Source organism: Equus caballus, chromosome 17, assembly GCF_041296265.1.
Source record: "Equus caballus isolate H_3958 breed thoroughbred chromosome 17, TB-T2T, whole genome shotgun sequence".
NCBI classification, from domain to species: domain Eukaryota; kingdom Metazoa; phylum Chordata; class Mammalia; order Perissodactyla; family Equidae; genus Equus; species Equus caballus.
The window spans coordinates 65,420,190-65,447,825 of NC_091700.1; the positions used below are offsets into that span (position 1 = coordinate 65,420,190).

Genomic DNA, 27,636 nt, shown 5'->3' on the forward strand with positions numbered 1-27,636 from the left:
ACTCTTTATCCTTTTTTCACCTCCCTAGAGTGACTAAACTGTTAACCATACCCTTTTCCTCAAACCTGTGATCCACTTGGCTTTTCAAGCATCCCTCTCCCCTTGGTTTGCTGAATTTTCCGTATTTGTTTCACACTGGCTCATCATTCTATAAGCTACTTTTAAAATGTCAAGATCCATCTGGCTACGTTATTTGTTGTCTTATAGTCTTACTCATAATACTCTTCCAAGGTGGTTTTCTTAGTTTGTGTGCCAGGTATTGATTGATTGGTGTTTGATTCTTTTACCCTTTTTGTCTGCTCAATGAAAATGGATTTGAGCCTTTTAAATATTTTTCCTTTACCAGTTGGCATAATGTTGAACTTTATCAATAGAGGGTGCTGGAGTGACACTTCAAAGAGAAAGAGTTTTTCTTCCTGTCACCAATGCTTACTGGGCAAGCTCTTGCAGCACAGGTATCTTCTCCAGTGTCCAGCTCCTACAGTGCACTCAGCTTTCCCAGGGCCAAGAGTGTGCAATGTGGGCTTCTTTTCTGGCAATAGGCTTCTGCAGTGCATGGAGATTCTGCAGTACCAAAGTTCCACACATCAACATTTTCTGCAGTGTCCATTCCTGTGATGCATGGTGACTGGCAGCACCCACCAGCCAGCAACTTCCCCCATCAACTCTCTTGGGTACTTTTGTATGGGGGTGCCTCTGATGAGACACTTCCCTGTGAACAGCTTTCCCAAGCATCCTAGAAGGAAATTTCTGGAAAGTTCCACTGGTGTGGAACCACAGTGCTTTCTCTTCCATTCAATGAACCAGGTCTGTACCCTATCCAAAAAGATCTTGATCCCAACCTGGCAGAACTGCCTCTTTGGTGCTCTATCTCACCCCATGGAGAGTGACTCCTCCTCATGCCTGCTATTTCTACATTTTTTAGAATTCCTATGTCTTCCTTGTCAATTCTTTATTATTCTAAGCCCTTATTATAATTAATAATTATTTATATTAAACTTTACCTGTTCAAATTACTTGGTGGTTCCTCTCTCCCATTTGGTCCCAGAAATGATACACCTTTCCCAATGAAGATATAATCCAGTTTTCCCACAGAGCAGTGCCTTAGACAAAGTCTTAAGTATTGCTATTCTATTAGGACATCAAATATTAAGGAAGCATGAATGAGGTAAAGGAGAAGTGAGATAAGGAAGGAAGGAAAACCAGAATGAAGTGTTTGTAACTAAGCTGGAAACATCGTTGCTATCAAATGTAATTGATTGATGGATTACATTGGGTAATGTCCTAAGAGTCTCTACGAACTAATAGAAGTCTATTTTGATGAAGAAAAGAAAATAATTTATCTGCTGGCTCTTGTCTACCACTGATCACAGTTTTACCCCACAGTGCATCAATTCCCCTTCACTTCCACTTTCTGCATGAAAGAATGCCAAGCAGATCCTTCCTGTGTCTCACACACAGTGGCAAAGGGGGTATCAAGAGAGAAAAGGTGCAAGGTGTGGGCAAGTGGTCAGTGCCTGCATGAAGATGATCGGAGACCATGCAGCACTGATCACTGGAGTGATGGATTGGAAGGCAACGATGGTAAGTAGTCAAGGATCCCAGAGACAGATAGGAATCAGAGTATGTGAGGAGGCATCTAAGGTGTACATGGCACAGGATTTTATCCGTGTCTATGACCTGAACTACATTCTTCAGGCAGATGAATCTCAAGTCTCTATCCTCAGCCACACTTTTCTTCCTGAAATCCCGGCTACACTTCCAAATGCTTAACCAACTTGCATACGTACATATCTTGCAAGTGCCTTAAATTGAGCATGTGCACAACTGAATTCAATTTAATACTTTCAAAACACACTCTGCCTGACGTCTTCTTAGTCAGGAGGGTCAGCATTCGTTTTGATATTCCTCCAAGATGCAAACTTTGGTTATTCCTTGGATTTTGCCCACTCTCTCACTGACTCAAATTTAGTTGCTCACCAAATCTTTTTGCATTTTTCTTTAGAAACGTCTCTCAAGTCTGGCTTCTATTCTTATCTTCACTGTCATGGTCTTATTCCAATTCTGTCCTCATCCTTTCCTCAAATTATTGCAGCATTCTCCTGTCACAGCCTCTCTCTAATCCCTTCAACATGATGATTATCTTTAAAAAAAAATCATTCTGTTAATTCCCTATGTTAAAACCACCCCTGGCTGTCCATTGGTTACAAAATAAAATCCAAATTCCTGAGCTTTCCACAGAAAGTCGTTCACAGTGTACCTCCAGTTGTCCATCCCTAACGCCATGAATTCTCTTTCTGCTCATTTTACACTTCTCTCATGTTTTTTTCATATCCTAAGCTCCCATGCTTCCACCCTACTAAACTTTGCAACATACAATAGCATTCCAAAACTTTTCATGTTTCAGGATTTAGGCAAATGTTTTTCCTACTGCTTAGAATAGGAAAAATTTCTACTTCTCATAAAACTCAGGTGAAATGTCATCTTTTCAATAACTTTCCTAGAATAATTTAACTGTTCACTTCTCTGAGCTTCCACAGCACGTTTCCTTTTCATTCTAAAAGTGTTTTTCATATTTTATTACAATTTATTTGTTTTCACACCCATATTACCCACTATATTGTGATTTCCTCAAGTGCAGGGGCCATGTATTATTCATTCTTGCATCCCTAGCACTCAGCATAGCACTTGTGCATAAACCGTCCAATAAATATGTGTTGAATTGAATTTAAATGAAATCATAGGTGTAAAAGTACGTATGAAGAGTATAGTATTGTTATCAGCAAGGCAACATTTCACTATGGCATGATATTCATCTAATTTTATACTTACAAAGATTCTGTGTTGATGCCATAGACACTTTGTCAACCATCCAAAAAGCAGCAGAGCTTTTTGCCAATGAGCAATAGCAGTGTGTGTTGACAGTTTATTTCAGTACATTATATGGCACTCAACCAAAATTGAACAGCAAGAAAAGATGGAAAGAAAATGACTATTTTCTAGGCCTCCATCACTGCATGTAGGACTAAATGGATTTCATGATGTTCATGTGCCTTGGTTTGCATCAGCCTTATGTGTAAATCAAATTGATCGTCCCAGGTTGTTTGGCCCAGGACTGTCATTCTGGTCTACAGTCCTCATACAATGCTATATTACACTCTATTATTGTATACTACATCACAGCATACTGTATCTATTACAGTCATCTCATGTGAAATTACCTCTTACAAAAGGATGGAACACACCCTAAATTATAATAACCTCATCACTTGTACCAGCTTTAGCAGAAGACGACTTTTAGCAACCGTGTTATTACCTCAGGTATGATTAGAGGAAAGGTAGTAATTCATTCCAAGACTAAAGTGCTTTCCTAGAAAACAATAAATCTAGATATTTTAAGATATCTAAGACTAGCTTTACCATTTACAGAACCATGTTGAGAAGTTTTCCCCTTAGAATTATATGATTATATGTATGGTGCTAGAGTTGAAGCTAACTTCAGACTGATTTGTGGGCAAAGAGGCTTGATTCATCAGATATTTCCACTATATATAGAGATACAAAACATCTTGTTTTCCTAGAAGTTTTTTATTTTCCTTGTCCAAAAAATATACGTCAAAATCTGCCCAATTGTTTGGACCTAGTATCATCCACAGACAGACTGTAGAAATTTATTTCTGGTCTTTCCATCAGGAATAATTATGTTTCTCCATCCATTGGCTTATTTTTATGTTATGGACCATGTAAACACTGCAAATGCTTATTTTTATTTCTTTGCTTTAGCTAGACAAAGCTTAGAGTGAAATTTGTGGCCTAGATTTAGCAAATACATAAGTCTTTATATGTTAAATATTTTATACTGAACTTCATCTCAAATTTATCTTAATTTTCTACCCTTTTTGTTACTCTCCTTCTGTTTTCACTAATGTAGTCTATTTTAGCATGCTAAAGTACCTATCTTTTTAAAACTGGATTGATTCATTTTTAGCTTCATGGTGAGACATTAATAAGTAAATGCAGAAATAAGACTATTCCTTCTAATGAATTGTATAATTTTTATTCTTCTCCCCTGACTATTTGCTGAGTTTCATATATCAGCACAACTACACAAAAGAAACATCAAATATTCTACTACACTGGCTCTTAATGTACAAGCATAACCTGGGAAAATATCTCTTTAAAATTTTAAGTCATCATTCCTATGTCCCACCTCTGGGAATTCTGACTCGAGTCCAGCATGGGGCCCATTTGTCTATATTTTTTGGGCATCTCCACAGACGAATCTGACATATAGCCCCACTTAAAAAACAAATATTTGGAGAAAATAGGATGAATCATCTTTTCAGAGTGTAAAAGAAAGTGGTGTAAACCTGTGTGTGTATAATTATGATAAACAGTTACAGAATATAGATAAATAGATAGAGATAGGTAGATAGGAAGTTGTTTAATGAAATAAGAAGGAAAGGCACAAAAGAAAAGAGTATAGAGAAATATATTCATTTAATCACAGATAGAGTTGCTAGCAATTGTATGGTAGAAACACGTTATGTTTATAGAATAGCTCGAAAGATTTCTGAAAAACAATCACTTCTCCCCTCTAGTTTCAGGCCATCATGATAGGTTAGTAAATATCACGTTTGAGCACTTATCAGATGCTAAGGACTATAAGAGGTATTTTATAACCTGTGCCTCATTTCACCCTAGGATAACTCTTTGAAGTAAGCATGATCACCACCAATTTTGGGGTTTACAAGTTGAGATCACTATAGGTTGAACATTTGGCCATGGTCACACGTTCGGAAGCGACAGGCCCAGATGAAAATCCACTTCTCATTCTCAAACCTTATGTTTGCTTACCGTGTTTCACTCTGCTCCTTCAACATATTTGCTTTTTCTCCTGATAGAATTCTGGATAATGCAAAGTGAATTCATTTATGGTTTCCTAACCTCAAATACTGCAGAAACAATAACTTAGGCAGATATATGTAAGAGTTTATAATGACTATTTCTTGAACTTGGAAAAATCTAGGTAAACACTGGCCTATGAATGAGGTCAGTGGCCATTAAGGCTTTTCAGTTTTAAGTATTCTGAGATGTTATTTATATAAACGACATGGGTAGCTTTTTTGAGATTAATGGAGCATATGCTCAGATTCATTTGATCCTAGATTCATTAACCCCTGCTCCACTGATTTTTACTCAGTATTTCTAACAAGAAAGAATTACACCTTTGAAAGCAATGATGCATCTAAGTTTATATTCCATATAGTAAAACAAAGCTCCACTCGAATTTTTTTTCCATAAATATCCTTTCTATATGGATTATGGTGTACATTTGGTCTCACAACTTTTGTGTTAATTGGAGTTGGTTTACTTTAAAATCATTTAGCAAGGGATAACCCTATATCTAGAATATCCAATGTCTTATGCATTTGGACAAATTGGTTTGCAATACTCTTATTTCCATAGTTATCAGATATAATTATGTTTGGAAATACAGTGACGAATTTTGTCTATTAAAGGTAGAAATTCAATATCTTTCATTCTCTACTTTTCTTTGCTAATTTTGAGATGAATTGTGTATTATTTTGTAGTCATAAACAAACACTTTAACAATGTACACCTTTTTAGTATTGTCTTCAAACTGAAAAAATATCTCCACCTTGTAAAATCTTTAATGTTAAAACTAAAGCTATGCCCACAGTGTACTTGAATTGAATAGGTTCCAGATTTCCAATTCTATTCAGCTAGCTTTCCTTGAACACATGGAGCAATTTCATTGTCAACTTTGGGCTGGCTGGATATTCACCTTTAACAGGAAATCAACTGAGATTTGAATTTCGTAATTTATGTTGGGTCTCTGAATATTCTAGTTGTGCTGAAAAGATTTTATAAAAACAGAACAATATAATTGTATTGAAAGAAAATGTGATACAGACAAAGCTGACTTTATGGGTAAGCAGAGTGAGTATCAAATACAAGAAACCCCTTCCAGTTCCAAAGTCCTCCTATTAAACGTAAATATGCCAGTGGATTTTGGACAAAGTACTGTGGCCAGTACTTGTTAACCACTTAAGACAGAATATTTTATCAAATTTACTAGTTTTAGAAAGCGTGTGTCCTGGGGTACAAACATCTCTTTGAATCTCCTTTCTCATCTCTGTTCATCAGTTAATAAAAATAGATACCATTTTTTGAGTGCCAACCTTGGGCTAAACATTGTGTTTTAAATACTCAACATACATTCTATTATATAATCTTCATAACTATCCTATGAAATGTGTTTTTCCCGTTATAACAATGAGGAATCTGAGCCTCAGAGAGATAAATCCACTTGTCCTAGGTTAAAGAGCTGGCAAATCATGATTCCAATTCAGGATTCAAATTCTGAAGCCCACACCCTTGATCACTCCTGTACTGTTTCTCTCCTTCTGTGCCTCTCAAACAGATCTTTGTTTGTCAATAGATTTGTTAGAGGCCAGCACACATATTTCTGCCTTCTTCTTTCTATTAATTTTATTGGTGAAATATTATTTTAAGAATTCCAACTATTGCAGATAAATCTATTCTGGAGTTTGGAACTAGTTCATCCATTCTTGCTTGTTCCATTAGCAGAAAAGTAGGCTTGTTTTGCAGTGCTATGTTAAGATTACCTTGAAATGTGAACGATCTCTATTCCTCATACTGGTGTAGAAATCTATGGAAAAGGCAGTAATGTCATTTTGGCAGTGTATCATCCTGAATCAGAAACTAAAGCATGCAAACTGAAATTGATTTGTAACAGGTACCTTATTAGAAGCAAACATCAAGAAAACTAGAATCAATGTTGAAACAAAAATTTGTCTTGTAAGCAATCCTGAGTGAAATGTGTTGACACAGCATCACATTCTGTAGCCCCATTTTTGCATGCTTTTCAAAGCACAGCTATCTCAGGCTGAGGGAGATGAATAATTGACTGATCACTGCATAATTCAACACAGTGTTGTAAAAATTCAAGGTCTGGCAAATTTGAAGCTTTTCTTTTTTATTGAGACTGAGGTTAAAGTTTCAATCAACCTTGAAGAAACATTTAAATAGCACAAGGATATATGATTTATTAAAGTGCGTATTATTCTTTCTTATATTCCCTCCTTCTTCATTAAGCTACCTCACATAATGCACATATAAAGTTAAAAGACTATCTATAAGGTTTAGTGGAGCTCCGCCTGTAGTGACTTCAAAAGCCCTAACATCATCAATGTCTAAACACACTTATCAAACCAAGAAGCTCAAATAAGTTGCTTTCTATCTATCTCATTATATTTCTTTTACATTTTTATACACAAACCATTTTGTAAATTTAACATGGAAAGGGGAAAGCAAAATTCTTGTGAAATATGCTGACAATTTTATCCACTATATTATAAAATTTCTGCAAAAAAAAAACAATTAGTGCATGAAGCAATTTTTCATTCAATTGATTTTCCTATAAAAATTTTTTATTATCTATTATGTTCCAGGCACTCTCTTCAAAACCAGAATATGAGTTGGAAAGGATAAAAACAGAAGCTTTATCAAGAAGTAGAAACTTATCAGCTTTGACAGGAAAGTACAGAAAAAGGAAAAAGCTGTTTTTGTTCAATTAAGTGTGAGATATGTTAAGAATTAGTGTATTACAATGAAATGCTATTGTTATGTCTACTTTAAAATGAAAACTGTATTTTTAACTTTCAAGAATATAAAAATTCTCTCATTTAGTTTTCCTAAAAAAGATCCAGAAAAAACTATTAACATGTAATCATTCATTAACATATAATATAATGTGATCATTCCATATTAACATATAATAATTTCATTACATGAATTGGCAATGTTACAGGTATTCTCAAAAATTTTGAAGGCATTCTTAACCTTTGAATATGTCTACATATATATAAATAAAAACTTATTTTTGCACAAGCAGATTTTTCTGATATGTGAAAGGTATATTTAGTTAATCTCTATCTCTTTAGAAAGTTTTTTGAAAAGCATACTCAATGTATTTTTGGAAAAAACAAGATGAATGACAAGTTGTGTGTGAACAGGAAAGATTGATTTTGCGTTATAAATAGATTTCATCATAAAATAACACAAACTCCAAACTAAAGTACTTGAGAAAATTTAGTTGAATCCTCTCTACTTAAATAAGGTACGAAATTCGGCATAATTCTACTAGCATGTAATCAGAATGTAATCATTGTGCAAGGCGTGACCACTATAAGACATGAAATAAACTGAAAACATGGATGTTGTCTTTTAAAATCTGACTGTCTCACTGGAGAGCAAAATGTTAATAGGCAAAACACTTAAGAAGTGTAACAATTTAATTTTTTTCTTTCTAAAGAGTTTGCCCAAATCCTCAATGAACAAGAGCATGACATAAAGTCGAAGAAGAAGAATTTAAAAATAAAGTGAATAAAACACCTCAATAAATTGCCATGTTTTGGTAAAGTGATTTGGGAGACAAAACACTGCCACTGATAATTATGAATCTTTTAAAAGTGTCATCATGTAGTTAAGTCCAAATCTGAAGCACACGTCTTTGCTTAATATAACTTAAATGCTGGAATTTCTTTGAATGTATAAGGTCTAAATCAGGAAGTCACATACTTGGGACACTGTTTTTCAACTTCTTGAGTGACATAGATTACCCAGAATCACATAAAACATTTTTCTTCTGAAATTTGCTTAGTAGTTCCTAGGGCTGTCTGATGAACTAAAAGAATTCTCATGATTGTTAGGTGCATAGGAGTGTAGGCTGCACAGTACACACTGTTGATTTGATACCCTCTATGATGACAGTCTATGGTTCACCAGCTTGGTTAAACAGCACATCAGAAGCAGTGATGGGTGATCAATCTCATTCCCCACAGCACTGCTCCCAAAAGAGTCATTACTGAGAATAAAACGAGGAAAGGCTATTGAAGGGAATCATTGAGTCTATGGCTTAAAAAAAAAAAAAATCTAAGAAAAAAAATGAATAATAATCTTGGGACAATGCATTTTTAAAACCTTGTTACAAAGAGAAGTAAACTGACAAATTAATATCTTGGAAACGGCAATTTTACTTTCATACTTACTAGTACGTTTCAGTGTCAAATACTAAATAGCAGCGTATTATGCCAAGATATTCCATTTCATTACTATATTCATTGTCAAGAATCAATTAAAAGAAGAATACAAGGTATCAGAATTTCAACCTCATGTCCAATAGTTAATACTTATAAATTGAAAATTAAGTTAGACAAATAAATCTCATTCTTAAGATTAACATCATATAAATTTTTATTCTGCTGTTCTACATTGAAAGATGGAAAACCAACAGTGTACCTAGAATAAAAAGTCAATTCTAAAATCTAAAGTCAGATCTAAAATGTAAAACCTTATTGCCAAAGTGATTTAGCTGAAACAAATCTAATTTTAATTTTTTTCTTAGAATTACACAGCTTGTGAATGTTTTTAAGCATACCTAGTGAGGTATAGTAACTGGAACTAATTTTATTTCTGTGTAAATTTTTTCGGTAGAAACTTGATTATCTTGTAAGGTAGAGAAAAATTGGTGAGGAATGTTGTATTTCAGAAAAATAAAATATTACTTATAATAACAATTCACATTTATTTAGTGCCTATGATGTTTTGAGTACTTGCTAAGAACTTTATGTAGATAATCTCATTTAATCTTCACAGTAACCCTGGAGTAGTTCTTAGTACTTATCTATTTTATATATGAGGAAACTGAGGCAAATAAAAATTAAATAACTTGTCTCAGGCCATAATTTGTAAGTGTTGGAATGAAAAATGGAAACTAGAGAGTTTGACTTCAGTTTCCACCTTATTAATGACTATGGATTACTTCCCACAAAAAAATTGCTTCAAATTCTCTACTGACTGCTTTTATTTCGAGGGACCAATTTTCTGGATCTTCTAGTGGGAAATACTCTTTATTTGATAAGTGAGAGACATAACAAAAATGATTTTAAATTTACTCATTGTTTTGTTGGATTATGTATCAGGTTAGTTACTCTCAACAGCAGTTTGCAGAAAACTCTTATCAAAGTTTTTCCAAATTGTCTTCAACAATTAGGAAATGATTTTCTCATAAAAACAACTCACAAATCTGGCTCCAGGATTAGGTTAATTCAACAGGTAAAGGATGTCATCTTTCCATGTTACTAATCTTGGAAACCTCAGCATGTCAACTTGACTCCCTTAAATTCACAGGATGGCAGCAGTAATTCCAGATATCATATCCAGACAGGATAATGTGCAGTAGAAAAAGAGAAATCTTTTCAAAGTGGCTTCTGGAACCTCTGTTATGTCCCTTTGACCAGAATTTTGTAATATGTCCATTTATAAACGAATTCCAAACAAGGAAAATACAAACATCATGATCAGTTAGACCAAATACGATTCTGCTCCAGCTAGTGAAGGATAAGACTGCTTCTCCTGAAGGACTTGGCCCCATTGGGACAGGATTCCTGAACTCAATTAGACTACTTTACAAAGGAGAAAGGAAGGAGTAAACAGTTGCTGTGTAGGCAAAGAACAGTGGCATGTGGGTTAAGACAACAGGTTGGATTTAAACAGCTTGGATTCATGTTCTAACGTCATCACTTGTGAGCTATGTGACCTTAGGAAAATTTCTTAGCCTCTCTGTGCCTAAGTTTCCTCACTTGTAAAATAGAATCTATACCAGTAACTTTCTCCTAGAGTAATTCTGAGGTTGAAATCTGTTAAAACTTAAAAAGCTCTGAGAATAGTGTCTGACATATACAAGAGCATCCATGTTTATTATTATCAAATATAGTTGTAAAAATATCTATTATATGAGTTTCTGTTTTCTGGTCCAGTATATCAGGAGCTTTGAAGTCATCATTCCACCATAACAACAAATAAGAAGCTGAACTAGTTGAAAAAGTCAACAACTCTTTTCAGATCTGTCAGAGAAGTAAAGTCATAGGGCAAATGGCTTTCTACAAAATTGGAGAGGTTGACAGATGAATGCAGAGAATCACCACTTACTGGATCAGAAATCCATGAGCAGAAACCTCAGTGGGAACTGGAGTTGGGTAGGAAAACCTGAACTGTAATTTATGAATTGCTGGTGGCTGAGTTTAGTCAAGTCTGAGAGTTAAAAATTGAAGGGGAACCCAGTCTTGGGGGGCCCTCACACTTTTGTGAGTTTTACCTTTAGGTGCTTGACCAGGTTCTCACCGTGACTATCAGAGAAAAGTCCCCTCTTGCTTCTGAGAATGGGAGGGGGAAAAGGAACCATTTTGAAATATTCCAGAGTATTCTGTCCTACTAAGGCCTGCCCTCAAGGGAAACTATTTTACCAGAGCCTAAACTATTGGGGAGTTAAAGCCTAACCAAGGCAGGAGAAGGGAAATATGCAACTCCAGTCCACTCTAGCCATCCTGTTCCACCTAAGAGGGGGAGGAGCAGGTTACTAAGGAGCACTGATGAAGTTCACAGTCCAGAAGCAAAATCTCACTAAAAGACTGAGACCTAATCATACATCTATAGAATGCTTCCACTCCCCCTACACCTTACCAACACATTACTAAAGGCCTGTTTACCACCGTTCCTTTTACCCAGTATGTCATGTCTGGCTAGCAAGAAAAAGTTAAAAGACATACTAAAAGGCAAAAAAAATAGCTTGAAGAGCTAAAGCAAGCATCAGACCAGACAGGGATGTTGGAATCATCAGACTGGGAATTTAAAATAACTATGATTAATATGCTAAAGGCTCTAGTGATAAAACAGACAACATGCAAGATCAGAAGGGCAATGTAAGCAGAAAGACAGAAATTCTAAGAAAGAATGAAAACTAAATGCTAGAGATCAAGAACATTGTAACAGAAACAAAGAATGCTTTTGATAGGCTCATTAGTAAACTGGACACAGCTGAAGAAAAAAATCTGAGCTTGAGACTATCTCAGTAGAAACTTCCAAAACTGGTAGGCAAAGACTGAAAAAAATAAAAAAGCAGAACAGAGTACCCCAAAACTGTGGGACAAGTACAAATAACTGGAATGCTAGGAGAAGAAAGAGAGAAGAACAGAAAAAAAATTTGAAGCAATAATATTAAAACTTCAGCAAAACAAAAATAAATAAAACATCTTGAAAGAAGCCAGAGGGGAGGAAAACACCTTTCCTGCAGAGAGACAAAGATATGAATTACATCTGACATTTCTTCATTTGATTTTTTCATGCAAGCAAGAAGAGAGTAGAGTGAAAATATTTAAAGCACTGAGAGACAAAAAAAGGACCAAACTAGAATTCTGTGCCCTGTAAAATTGTCCTCCAAAAGAGAGGGAGAAATAAAAATGTTATCAGATAACCAAAAATTGATGGAATTTGTTGCCAGTAGATCACCTTGTAAGAAATATTAAAAAAAAAATCTTTGGGAAGAAGGAAAGTAATATAAGTGAGAAACTCAGATCTACATAAAGAAAGAAAGAGCATCAGAGAAGGAATACATGAAGGTAAAATAATAATTTTATTTTTCTTATTTCTAATTGATCTAATCGATAACAGATTTGTTCAAAATAATAATAGCAACTATGTATTTAATCATGTATGTTTATATATAAGTGAAACAAATCATGGCAATGGTACAAGGGACAGGAGGGAAAAACCAGGATTATTTTGTTATTGTAAGGTACCTGCATTAAAAAAGTTAAATAAAAGAAATATAACTGATATGACAAGAAAAGAGAGAAAATGAAATCATGAAAAAGATTTAATTAAAGCCATAAAATGCAGAAAAACTGTGGAAGACAAAAATAAGAATGAAGGACAAGGGCAACAAATAGAAAACAATAACAAATATGGGAGATATTAATCCAACTATATCAATAATCATTATAGTTAAATGGCAATTGTCTAAATACACCAAATAAAAGAAGAGATGGTCAGAAAGCATCAAAAAACAAGACCCAACTATATGTTGTTTACAAGAATTCCACTTTAAATATAAAGACACATATAGATTAAAAGGAAATGGATGGAAAAAACATACAATGCTAACACTAATAAAAGAAAGCAAGAATTGCTATATTAATGTTAGAGCAGATTCTAGAGCAAGGAAAGTTATCAGGGATAAAGAGAGGTATTATATAGTTATACAAGAGTCAATTCTTCAAGAAGACATAGTAACCCCTAATGTGCGTATGCCTAACAACAGAGGATCGACATACATGAGTCAAAAATTAGTAGAACTTCAAGGAGAATTACAGGAATCCACTCTTATAGTTGGAGATCGCAACACTCTTCTATAAGAAATTCTATAAGAAATTCTTCTATAAGAAATTCTATAAGAAATTGGACAGATTCAGCAGGCAAAAACAGTAAGGAAATAGTTGAACTCATCAACACCATCAAGCAGCTGGATACAATTGACATCTATTGACAACTTCATTCAATAACACCAGAACACACATACTTCTTGAGCCTACATGGGACATCACCAAAATAGACCGCATTCTGGACCACAAAACAAACTTTAACAAATTTAAAGGAATAGAAATCATACAATATCTGCTCTTAGACCACAGTAGATTTAAATTAGAAATAAATAACAGAACGATAGTTGGAAAAACCCAAATTATGTGGACATTTAATAATACAGCTTTAAATAACATATGAGCCAATGAAGAAATCTCAAAACAAATTAAAAGTACTTTGAACTAAATTAAAATGAATATACACTTTATCAAAATTTGTGGGATACAGCAAAAGCAGTGCTTAGAGGGATATTTCTAACTTTGAATGTATCTATTGGAAAATAAAAATCTAAAATCAATTTGCTAAGCTTTGACCTTAGGAAAACAGAAGAAAGAGAGCAAATTAATTCCAAGAAAACACAAGAAAAGAAATCATAAAAATCAGAGCAGAAATCAATGAAATTGAAAGCAGGAAATCAATAAAGAAAATCAACAGGAACCAAAAGTTGGTTCTTTAAAAAGATCAACAAAATTAAGAAGCCTCCAGCCAGGCTAATTAAAGAACAAGAGAGAGTATATGATAAAGGAGATCTATATGAGGAAAACTACAAAAGTCTGATGAAAGAAATCAAGAAGGACAAAATAAATGGAGATATTCCATGTTCATGGATAGGAAAACAATATTGTCAAGGTTCCTCCCAACTTGATCTACTGTTTCATCACAATATCAATCAATCTGAGCAAATTATTCTGTGCATATTGACAAATTTATTCTAAAGTTTATATGGCGAGGCAAAAGACCCAAAATAGCAAAGACAGTATTGAAGGAGAAGAACCAAGCTGGAAAACTGACAAGCCCAACTTCCCAATTTCAAGACTTACTGTAAAGCTACAGTAATCAACATGTGTGGTATTAGTGAAATAGACAAGTAGCTCAACAGAACAGAATAGAGAGCCCAAAAACACACCCACATAAGTATCATCAACTGATCTTCAACAAAGGAGCAAAGGCAATACAATGGAGAAAAGATTGTCTTTTCAATTATGGTACTGGAACAACTAGACAGTCACATGCAAAAAAATGAATCTAGACAGTTCTTACACTCTTCACAAAAATTATCTCAAAATGCATCACAACCCTAAATGTAAAATGCAAAATTATGAATCTCCTAGGACATACCATAGGAGAAAGACCTAGATGACCTTGGATTTGGTGATGACTTTTTAGACACAACACCAAAGTCACAATCCCTGAAAGAAAGAATTGATAAGCTAGATTTCATTAAAATTAAAAACTGCTCTGTGAAAGACACTGTTAAGAGAATGAAAAGACAAGCCACAGACTGGAAGAAAATATATGCAAAAGACATATTGATAAAGGATTGTTATCCAAACTAGACAAAGAACTCTTAAAACTCAACAGTAAGAAAACAAACAATATAATTAAAAAGTGGGCAAAAGACCTGAACAGACATTTCACCAAAGAAGATGGCAAATAAGCACATGAAAAATGTTCAATATCATATCTTATCAGGGAATTACAAATTAAAACAACAATGAAATACCATCACATACCTATTAGAATGGCCAAAACCCAAAACACTAATAGTACTAAGTGCTGGCATGGATGTGAAGCAACATCATACATTGCTAGTGGGAATGCGAAATGGTGCAGCCACTTTGGACAACGGTTTGGCAGTTTCATATAAAACTAAACTTACTCTTATCATATGATCTAGCAATTACAGTCCTTAATATTTACACAAATTGAAAACTTGGGTCCACATAAAACCTTCACATGAATATTTATAGCAGCTTTATTCATAATTGCCAAAACTTGGAAGCAACTAAGATGTCCTTCAGTAGGCAACGGGTAAACTTGGTACATCAAGATAGTGGAATATTATTTAGCACTTAAAAGAAATGACCTATCAAGCCACAAAAAGACATGGAGGAAATTTAAATGTATATTACCACATGAAAGAAGCCAATCTGAAAAGACTACATACTGTATGATTCCAACTATATGACATTCTGGAAAAGGCAGTACTATAGAGATAGTAAAGGAATGGTGAGTGGTTGCAAGGGGTTGGGGGAGGGAGGGATGAATAGATGGAGAACAGAGGACTTTTAGGGTAACGAAACTACTATATATGATATTATAATGGTAGAAATATATCACACGTTTGTGAATATCCATAGAATGTACAGCACCGAGAGTGAACCCTAATGTAAAGTATAGACTTTGGGTGATAATTATGTGTCAATGTAGGTTCACTGGTTGTAACAAATGTACCACTCCAGTGAGGGATTTTAATGGGGAGGAGGCCATGCATATGTGGGGGGCAAGCTGTATACAGGGAGTCTCTTCTGCTCAATTTTGCTGTGAACTTAAAGCTGCTCTAAAAAATAAGGTCTATTTAAAACAGACACACACACACACTCAAATTCACATTATATAAGTTATAGAATGGCCCCTTGGATACCACTGCAATGTAGTATAAGGGCTTATTCTTAGGTCTTTTGGGAGCCAATATGAATAGAGATTCATCACCCAGAAAGTCATTCTGTGTTGTAATCAGTTTTATTATCCTTTATAAATTTTGTTATAAATTTTGTTATAACTTTAGAAAATATAACTTGAGTTGCTAAAGTTGGCTGTGCAAGAAATGTACTGAAATTTTTTATCACACTTGCTTTAAATTAGATAGTCTCTACTTATTTTCACTTGCATGAAACACTGGGATGGTAAATGAGACAGGGCTGATACCTGCCTCTGAAGCTTATATGACAGCAAGGTGACAGACTTTGAATAGCTAATTACACAATTAATTATTGAATTGCCAATGTGAAAATTACTATGAAAAAAATATAGGATACAATTGGAGTTTATGGCTGAGGGGCCAGATGTAGTCTCTGCAGTCAGGGCCCTGATCTTTGGTAAAGCCATGAAGGATTAGGAATAATTCATCAGGTTAAGGTACATTGGAGATTGATCCAGAACTTAGTATGTGTGAAACTCCCAAGGGAAATGAATGAAACCAACATCCTGAAAAAGTAGAATCCAGGGGCAGCCTGGTGGCATAGTGGTTAAGTTCGCGCACTCTGCTATGGCTGCCCAGAGATCGCCAGTTCAGATCTCAGGCACAGACATATATGCTGCTTATCAAGCCATGTTGTGGTGGCATCCCACAGATAAAATAGGAGAAGATGGGCACAGATGTTAGCTCAGGGCCAATCTTCCTCAGCAAAAAGAGGAGGATTGGTGACAGATGTTAGCTCAGGGATAATCTTCCTCAAAAAAAAAAAGTAGAATCCTCAGAAAAAAGAGTGTTAAGAGACAAGACTGTCAAAACTGAATAAATGAGACCATAAAGAGTCCTATAGAACACAGTGAGAATTTGTGACAACATGGATGGACCTTGAGGGTATTATGCTAAGTGAAATAAGTCAAAGGGAGAAAGCCAAATACCATTTGATCTCACTCATAAGTAGAAGATAAAAACAACAACAACCAAACACACAGCAACAGAGATTGGATTGATGGTTACCAGAGGGGAAGGGGGAAGGAGGGAGGGAGGAGGACAAAAGGGGTGATTAAGCACACGTGTGGTAATAGATTGTGATTAGTCTTTGGGTGGTGAACATGATGTAATCCACACAGAATTCAAAATATATTACGATGTACATCTGAAAAAAATAAAAATAAAAAAATAAAAGTCTTCAACCATCAAAAAAAAAAAACCACAGGGAAAAACTTGGTTCTTATTCTACAAACAGGATCAATTTATTAAGCTTTTTTGTTTAAACAGTGATAAAACGTATTCTTCAATGAATACTGACTTCTGTGTGAAGACTAATTGAAGTGATCCAAGTCTGTATAAGATGTTACAGAAGTTTTTTAAGGGATAACAGAGTCTTGTACTAAGATTTTGAAAGAAGATATAGGAAAATACATGAACGTAAAATCAACAGGATTTGGTAATTATCTTTGGAATATCAATGCAGAGTATGGAAAATTTATACGTTCTACTCTGTTTGATAAAGAGAATTTTGTCCTTATTGATGTTTAGACAAACTACAGGATTCCCATTTTATGGCTATACACTTTTGTAAAGCAGCGTTATGTCTCATCTCCTTGCAGCTGGAGCAGCAGAACCACCACACATCCATGCCGTAAAGAATCCGCTGACACAATTTGGTGCACTTAGAGTTTGCCAAAATGAGAAGAGGGAAGTCTTTTCAAATTTTGGCTAATATAAAAAGACTCAAAATTTCTAAGACATATGGATAAACTAACAACTGCATATTATCAATGTGTCTGGTCAAAACCCCACATGTCTGTCTAGTTTAATATTAATATTATGTCCCATTATATAGTATCAGTAACATTAAGCTTAAAAATTCTACCTGAGAACAATGGGATAGATTCAAAGTAAAACAAAATAACAAATGTAATTGAAGAAAATAATAAAATAACATACAAAGATATAATATTGATGATCAAGAAAGCTAAAAGTTAGTCCTTTTAAAAGTCTAATAAAATGGATAAATTTCTGGAAATATTGATCAAGAAAAAAGTGTCAAGGCACAAGCAAACAATATTAGTAATGTAAAAGGGGATATTAGTGCAGATGCAGGAGAGATTAAACAACGCTTCTCAAAACTTAATGTGCTTACAAAAAACTTGAGGACTACATTACTTTGCTAGGATGGCCATAACAAAATACCACAAACTGGGAGACTTAAACGACAGAAATTCATTTTCTCACAGTGGTAGGGGCAGAAGTCCAAGATCAGGGCGCTGGCAGTTTTGCTTTCTCCTGAGGCCTTTCTCCTCGGCTTATACATGGTCTCTCTTCTATGTTTATGCATCCCCCATGTCTCTTCCTCTTCTTATAAGGACACTAATTATATTTAATTAGAGCCCACCTGTATGACCTAATTTAACCTTAATTACCTCTTTAAGGCCCTATCTTCAATTACCATCACATTCTAATGTACTGAGAGTAAGAACTTCAATATATTAGTTTGGTGGGGGGGAGACACAATTTGGCCCACAGCAGGGACCTCATTAAGTAGGCCTGGGGTAGGACCCAAGGTTGAGCAGTTCTAAAATGCTCCCAGGTCATGCTATTGCTGCCTATCTGCAGAATGCACCTTGAGTAGCAAGGAATTAAAAGGATGAAAAGAAAAATTTGAATAACTTTAACATTTCGAAGAAATTTATAGTGAAAAACTTAGATGAAAAAAGAAATTCCTAGAAAAATATAGATTAAGAAATGTGATGAAAGAAAAAATAAATCCTAAGTGGTCATATCGTCATGAAATATTTCAATTAATATCACAAATTTTTTCAGCAGAGAAAACGTTAAACCTATACAGCTTTAGAGATGAATACTTTCATACAGTCAAAGGAAGAGAATTCAAATCCTATGGAAATATTTCATGAGAAGAGAGAAGTATTCTCCAACTAGTTTTATGAGGTTAATGTAAACTTGATACCATAACCAGATGAGGATAATATGAGAAAGCGAACCTAAAACCTAATTTCACTCGAATATAGAGGCTTACTCAAATACTAAATATTAGCAAAAAAAACTCAACAAATATGTAAAAGGGATAATATCTTGTCCCAGATGAGTTCACTCCAGACACACAAAGATTGTTTTAACATAAGAAAATGTATTTTAAAATAAGGTGCACTAACTGATTAAAAAGAGAATCTTAAAATGCATCTCCTAAGAGACAGAAAAGTAATTTGATAAAATTCAAAATCCATTCATGAAAAAGTACTCATAGAAAACTAAAAATGGAAGAGTGATTCGGTAGGTCTGGGGTGGTTCCCAAGAATTTGCATGTCCTTTTTTTTAATTGAATTATAAGTGACATACAATCCTATATTAGTTTCAGGTGTATGACACAATGACTCAATATTTTTATACATTATGAAGTGATCACCACAATAACTTCAGCCATCTGTCACCACACCAAGTTATTACAATATCATTGACTATATTCCCCATGCTGTACACCACGTCCCTGTGACCCATTTATTTTCTACATTTATTTTATTAATGGAAGTTTATACTTCTTGATCCCCTTCACCGATTTCACTCATCCCCCCACCCGGCCCCTCCAGCAACCACACATTTGTTCTTTGTATCTATGATTGTTTCTGTTTTGTTTTGTTTGCTTTTTTTGTTTTAGAAGCCACATTGCAGCGTAATTTGCAATAGCCAAGAAAAGGAAGCAACTAAGTGCTTATTGATAGATGAATGGATAAAGAAGATGTGGTATATCTATTCAATGGAATATTACTTAGCCATAAAAAGAATGAAATCTTGCCATTTGTGACAACATGAATGGACTTAGCAGGTATTATGCTAAGTGAAATAAGTCAGATAGAGAAAAACAAGTACTATATGATTTCATTTGTATGAGAATTTCATTTCTAACAAGTTGATTTGTTGATGTCAATACTGCCAACCAGGAGATGACACTGAGACCACTGGTACATGGTACAATAAGGCCCACATTGTCATTTAATCCTCTCTGGGTTTAGCTAGTGTTGAAAAGCACAAAAGTTCCCATATACTCTCAAATCCATCAAACTTATAAATTTGTACTATTAGATGCAAAGATTTCAAGTAAGAGATAATTTTGTGGTATTTAAAATTAATAAGGATATAACCTTCATTTTCTTGGTTGACACCAGCCTGGGAGTTACGTTACAACAGGGTCACTATTGGTAATAAATTTAAATTCCACACAGCCATTTCATGAGACTAGAACAAAAAGAGAGGTAACACTCACATGAGTTTGTGTGTGTATGTATATGTATATGTATCTATCTATCTATCTATATATTATTTTTTTCAGAAAGTTCCCAGGAGCTGGTTCACATGATATACCTTTGAATATAGTTCTGAAAGCCTTCTCCTTCATCCAGCTGTAGCCATGAGGTCTTCTAACTCTCCTGATAGGTTCTACGGAATTCATCCTCATATCTGTGTTCACTCTGCACTCCTGATCCTGGCCACATTGATTGGGGTGCAGAGCAAGCCAATCCAAATGATAATCTGAATAACGCACTGCAAAGTTATGCTCAAAACCCTCCTTCCCTTCTATCAGGGGCTCTTAGCCAAGGATGAGTTTGCCCCAGGGTATATTTAACAACGTCTAGAGACATTTTTGGTTGTCATAACTGGGGGAGGAGTTAGCAGGGATTGGTATTGATATCTAGTGGATAGAGGCCTGAAATGCTGCTAACATCCTACGATGCACAGGATAACGCCTGCCAACAATCTATTCATTATCTCCCTCTCTCTCTGCTTCTCTCCTTCTCCTTCTTCTTCCCCTTTCTCTCTCTCTCTCTCTCTCCCTCTCTCTCTCTCTTTATGGTAAATTTCATCTTAGGAGACTCCTAACGTCATCATGCAAATAGACCTACCACCCTGCTCCTCCAAGTATCTCCAGCCCGTCTGAGTTGAGAACTGTAGAACTTCATCTTTAAGTTTTGGAAAACATGAGTTGTCTCAGTTCAGACTACGATTCCAAAGACAAAGTGAGGGCAACTTTAAAGACTGAAAAAAGCAGTACCAGACAAGAGTTTTGAAAACCAGGGACGAATCTGGTCCATGTAATTTCAAACTGAAGGCTACATTAAACTTATAGTCACCATTTCTGGGTGCTCTCTCCCTAAAAGTTGTTTGAGATTCTCCCTGGCACTTGATAATAACTTTTATTTAGAAAGAAACATTTTAAATACTTTGTACTTTATTGCCTGAAAAAGACTTTTATGTATACTTATATTAGTGATTATGCTATTGTATTTTAGACAAAAATACCAAGGGAAAATATTTCGAGGACAAAAGGTAGATTAAATAACATAAGAATAATATAAGAATAGATACTTCTGGCTGGCTTCTTAGTGATGTGATTAAGATCTCTAAATTCAGATAACTGAAACTCTGTTTTTTTAATACAAATGTTTATAAGTATTCATATGATGTGAATTAATAATGTTACTCTTAATATGCATCAATTATAGAGTCTCCGTTTATCAGAAGGAATTTTCTTAAAGAAAAAAACAAAGAAAAGAAAATCTTTCTGACTTTATTATGCAAAAGCCATCAGACATTGTCAAACTCAGACAATCATCTTGATTATTTTTGGTTGTTTGGAGGATAAGTAAAATCCACCCAGACTAAAAAGTAGCTCTTGGGAGGCAAGCAATTTGGTTTTGTAATGAGGTGTGCTTCCTCAGAAGGTGATTATAATGGAGTCTGAGGGGAGAGGGATGAAAGCCTTAGCATATTATCTTTTATTTCTTAAAGTGTTTTATATCAGAAAGCTCTGGAAATGTGGTCAAATAGTCTTTGGGGGTTGAAGCATCCTCCAGTGAGCTGCTTTGATACCAACAGGGCTCCAAGTTCAGGACACGAACATCTCTGCATCTGCTCCTCCAGGCGCTTTGTACCACGTGTAATTCACAGCCGGTGAAACCAGGTGATGCTGAATGGTCCAGTGAAGATCAGAGCCAATTTTTGCCTCACAGCCCTTCTGTTATCTCCAACACCCGATGAAAAGATATTTTACACCAGGTTATGCACGTGGAAATTTATGTGTCTGTTTTCATGACGAGAGAGGAGTCTTCCGGCTATACTCACAGTATAGATCCTAAGATCTATTGCTTTTTCGCTCAAAACATATATCCGAAGAAGATCAGCTTTAAATAAATTTTCCTCCTCACTTTTGGATACATTTTTCAATAGGAGAATCACCAAATTAATAAGATTTGGGGGAAGTGTATGATATATCAATTTAATTTTTTTTTTGAAAAATAAAAGCATGCACGTTGGAATTTTGTTAGCAACTTGGGGAATGAGATTCCGTTTTGGTGTACCCTTCTCTAATAGATTTTTCAGCTGCATTTTACCTAAAACCAATTTTCTTGCTACTTTTGCCAGATGAAAGAAATACTGCAGTTAGTTTGAAAGCTAACTGGGATTCAAAACTTGTTTTCATGGATAGAATTAAATATACTCCTAATCACTCCAGGTATTGGGTCCTTTTTTTATGTTAATAGTGTAATGAAAAGGTTAACATGCAAACTAAGCAAGTAGCAATAACCAAGGCCAGAGTGATAAGTTGCTTCACTACCCTTCACTGCAGGTGAAGCTCTGAGGCGCAGTTTAGCCAAGGTTCGTGCAAGAAGGGTCTGAACTATTAAAGAGGTAATAGATTTGGTGAGTAAATAAAAAGAATAACAATGAAACTACACGTTCAAAACTTCTTGGGTCTTACCCATTTGTGTCACTTGCTGAAAAGATTGTAAATAAATTCGTGTCATAAATTAAACATTCGTAAATTTGTGTTGCCTCACCTATTCTATCTGGTAATTCCTGCTGCTTAGGAGGAACAATTATGCCTAAGAAATCTAACAGTTTATTTTCTGATGGTCTTTTTGTATTAACTTAGGTTATTAACAAATGGGCCACTTTGCTGCCATGTTTTCATGCTTCTTCTTGCCAACTAGGTCAGTCAATAACATCAAAATGAACACTATTTTACTTATATATTCTTTAGGAATTGAAATAGATAACGAATAAGTACAAGATGCAAATTTTAATAATTTAAAAAATTAGCTAAAAGTATCGCTTCCCATTTTCAACTTTTTTTCAGCTCTGAATAATGTATTTTATTTAGAAAGAAACATTTTAAATATTATTTAATTTATTGCCTTAACAAGACTTTTATACGTTTATATTAGTGATTACACTATTGCATTTTAACAGACATACAGGAAAGGAAAATACAATATTTCATGCTAATATGGAAAAATATGGATTTTTCCCTAATTTCCATTTGTGCACACTACTTCAGAGGAGTCACAGTGTAGTTTTATTCACTATGATTATTATATCCTGAATATATTTTAGTTATTCATTTTTAAAATGTGCTCTGCTTGCACTGTAAATAGATATTACAAACAATATTTTCAGATGATATCAAAGAGCAAATAAATATTTTACGATCATTTGCAATCAGTATTTAGATTGTTACGATATTAACAATCTAAAAAAGAAAAACATACGATCATCTCAATAAATGTAGAAAAGAATATTTTACAAAATGCAACAAACGATCCTGGAACAAAACCATCATTAAGCTAGAAATACAAGAAAAATTCTGAAAACTGATGAGAAACAGCCATGAAAACCCTGCAGTCAGCATCATATTTAATGGTGAAAGACTAAATGTTTTCCCCCTAAGATCAAGAACAAGACAAGGATAGCCACTATTCTATCTGTATTCAACGTTGTACTAGAGATTATAGAGAGTGAAATAAGGAAAAAATTAAAATAAAAAGTTATCTCTTTTTTTGGTTTTAATTTTTATTATTTCTCATATGAAAATAGCTCTATTTAACTTTTTTATTGAAGTCGTATTGGCTTTTAACATCATGTAAATTTTAGGTGTACATTATTATATTTCAGTTTCTGCACAGATTGCATCGTGTTCACCATCAATAGTCTAGTTTTTATCCATTACCACACACATGTGCCCCTTCACCCCTTTCAACCTCCTCCTACCCCCTTTTCCTCTGGTAATCACTAATCTGTTTTCCTTATCTATGAGTTTCTCCTCCACATATGAGTGAAATCATACCGTATTTGTCTTTTTCTGTCTGATTTATTTAGTTCAGCATAATACCTTCAAGGTCCAACCATGTTGTCACAAATGGTACAATTTTTGTCTTTTTTATGTTTGAGTGGTATTCCATTGTATATATAAACCACATCTTCTTTATCCAATCACGCATTCATGGGCACTTGGGTTGCTCCCATTTCTTCGCTATTGTAAATAATGCTGCAGTGAACATAGGGGTGCATAAATTCTTTTGAATTGTTGATTTCATATTCATTGGATCGATACCCAGTAGTGGAATAGTGGCATCATATGGTATTTTTATTTTTCATTTTTTGAGCAATCTCCATCCTGTTTTCCATAGTGGCTGCACCAGTATGCATTCCCACCAGTAGTGTATAAGGGTTCCCTTTCATCCACATCCTCTCCAACACCTATTATTTCTTGTCTTGTTAATTATAGCCATTCTGGTGAGGGTGGTGAGGTGATATCTCGTAGTTTTGATTTGCGTTTCCCTAATACTTAGTGAAATTGAACATCTTTTCATTTACCTGTTTACCATCTGGATATCTTCTTTGGAAAAATGTCTGTTCATATCCTCTGCCCATTTATTGATCAAGTTGTTCATTTTTTTTGTTGTTGAGTTGTATGCATTCTTTACATATTTTGGAAATTAAGCCCTTGTTAGATATATGATTTGCAAGTGTTTTCCCCCAGTTGTTAGGTTGTCTTTTCATTTTGTTGATTGTTTCCTTTGTTTTGCAGAAGCTGTTTAGTCTGATGTAGTCCCATTTGTTTATTTTTTCTTGTGTTACCCTTGCCTGAGTAGACATGGTATTTGAAAGGATACTATTAAACTCAACATCAAAGAGTGTACTGCTTATCTTTTCTTATAGTAGGTTTATGGTTTCAGGTCATACATTCAAGTCTTTAATCCATTTTGAGTCCATTTTTGTGTAGGGTTTAAGATAATAGTTTATTTTCATTCTTTTGCACATCTGTCCAGTCTTCCCAACTCCATTTATTGAAAAGACTTTTCTTTCTCCATTGTATGTTCTTGTCTCCTTTGTCAAAGATTAGTTGTCTGTAGATGTGTGGTTTTATTACTGACCTCTCAATTCTGTTCCATTGCTCTGTGTATCTGTTTTTGTGCCAGTACCAGGCTATTTTGATTACTATCACTTTATAGTATAATTTGAACTCAGGGAATGTGATACCTCCAAATTGTGTTCTTTGTTCTCATGATTCTTTTGGTTATTTGAGGTCTTTTGTTGTTCTATATAAATATTGGGATTCTTAGTTCTATTTCCATGAAGACTGTCGTTGGAATTCTGATTGGGATTGCATTGAATCTGTGCATTGCTTTATGTAATATGGACATTTTAACCATGTTTATTCTTCCAATCCATGAGCATAGAATATCTTTCCATTTGTTTATATCTTCTCCAATTTCTTTCAACAATGTCTTATAGTTTTCAGTGTATAGATCTTTCACCTTCTTCATTAGATTTATTTCTAGATATTGTATTCTTTTTTTTGCAATTGTAAATGGGATTATATTCTTGACTTCTCTTTTTGCTAGTTCATTATTAGTGTATAGGAATGCAACTTACTTTTGTATGTTGATTTTGCATCCTGCAAGTTTACTCTATTTGTTGACTATTTCTAAAAGTTTTTTTGATGGATTCTTCAGGGTTTTCTCTATGTAGAATCAAGTCATCCACAAATAGTGAGAGTTTCACATCTTTCTTTTCAATTTGGATATGTTTTAGGTATTTTTCTTGCCTAATTGCTCTGGCTAAAACTTCCAGTACTATGTTGAGTGTCAAGAGTGGGCATCCTTGTCTTGTTCCTCTTCTAAGAGGAATGGCTTTCAGTTTTTCTCTGTTGAATATGATGTTGGCTGTGTGTTTGTTATATATGGCCTTTATTATGTCAAGATATTTTCATTTTATAGCCATTTTATTTAGAGATTTTAGCATAAATGGAGATCAGATCTTGTCAAATGCTTTCTCTGCATCTTTTAGGATGATCACATGATTTTTATTTGCCATTTTGTTAATGTGGTGTATCGCATTTCTGGATTTGCAGATCTTGAACCATCCCTGCATCCCCGGAATAAATCCCACTTGATGGTGTGTATGATCCTTTTAATGTATTGTTGTATACAAATTGCTAATATTTTGTTGAGGATTTTTTCATCTATGTTCATTAGCAATACTGACCTATAATTTTCCTTTTTTGTGTTGTCCTTTTCTGATTTTGGTATCAGAGTAATAGTGACCTCATCAAATGACTCAGGAAGCATACTGGTCTCCTCAGTTTTTCGTGATAGTTTGAGAAGGATAGGAAGTAAATCTTCTTTGAATGTTTCATAAAATTCACCAAAGAAGCCATCCAGTCCTGGACTTTTGTTTTTTCGGAGGTTTTTGATTACTGTTTCTCTTTACTTGTGATTGGTCTATTCAGATTCTCTATTCCTTCTTGAATCAGTTTTGGGAAGTTGTATGATTTTAAGAATTTATCCATTTCTTCCAGGTTATCCATTCTGTTGGCATATAGCTTTTCATAGTATTCTGTTATAATCTTTTGTATTTTTGTGGTATCTGCTGTAATTTCTCCTCTTTCATTTTTGATTTTATTTATTTGAGCCTTATATCTTTTTTTCTGAGTGAGTCTGGCTAGGGTTTATCAAGTTTGGTCTTAGTTTCATTGATCCTTTCTATTTTTTTTTTCAGTCTCTATTTCATTTCTGATCTGATTTTTATTATTTATTTCCTTCTACTGACTTTGGGCTTTGTTCCTCTTTTTCTGCTTTTAGGTATAGGATAGGCTTTTTTATTTGAGATTTTTCTTGTTTATTGAGGTAAGCTCATATTTCTATAAACTTCCCTCTTAGTGCAGGTTTTGCTGCATCCCAAAAGTTTTTATATGTTTTGTTTTCATTTTCAGTTGTCTCTAGGTATTTTTTGATTTCTCTTTTGGTTTCTTCATTGATCCAGCAGCTGTTTGGTAGTATATTACTTAGTCTCCACATATTTGTGATTTCCCCATTTTTTTTAATACTTTATATCTAGTTTCATAGCATTATAGTCATAAAAATGCTTGATGTGATTTCAATCTTCGTAAATTTATCAAGGTTTGCCTTGTTTCCCAAAATATGATCTATCTTTGAGAATGTTCCATGTGCACTTGAGAAGAATGTGTATTCTGCTATTTTGGATAGAATGTTCTAGATACATCTTTTAAGTTCATCTAGTCTAGTGTTTCATTTAAGGTCACTGTTTCCTTGTTGATGCTCTCTCTGGATGGGCTATCCATTGATGTAAGTGGGGTGTTAAGGTCCCCTATTATTATTATGTCGCTGTCAATCTCTCCCTTTAGGTCTGTTAATAGTTGCTTTATATACTTTGGTGCTCCTGTTTTAGGTGCATATACATTAATAAATATTATGTCTTCTTGGTGGAATGTCCTTTTTATCATTGTATAATGACCATCTTTGTCTCTTGTTATCTTT

At 34.4% G+C, this 27,636-nt stretch overlaps 1 long non-coding RNA gene across 4 annotated transcripts in view; it reads left to right on the forward strand.

The window, feature by feature from the left end:
- Nucleotides 1-27,636, forward strand: part of LOC138918533 (uncharacterized) — a 116,459-nt gene that overhangs the window by 64,219 nt on the left and 24,604 nt on the right. Inside the window, exons 3-4 of one of the 4 annotated variants that reach the window (XR_011428004.1) lie at nucleotides 1,387-1,584; nucleotides 7,500-9,636. The exons of the other annotated variants lie outside the window; for them this stretch is intronic. This is a non-coding gene — a long non-coding RNA (uncharacterized lncRNA). Of the gene's footprint in view, nucleotides 1-1,386; nucleotides 1,585-7,499; nucleotides 9,637-27,636 lie in introns of those variants that run through there. 4 annotated transcript variants of the gene reach the window in all.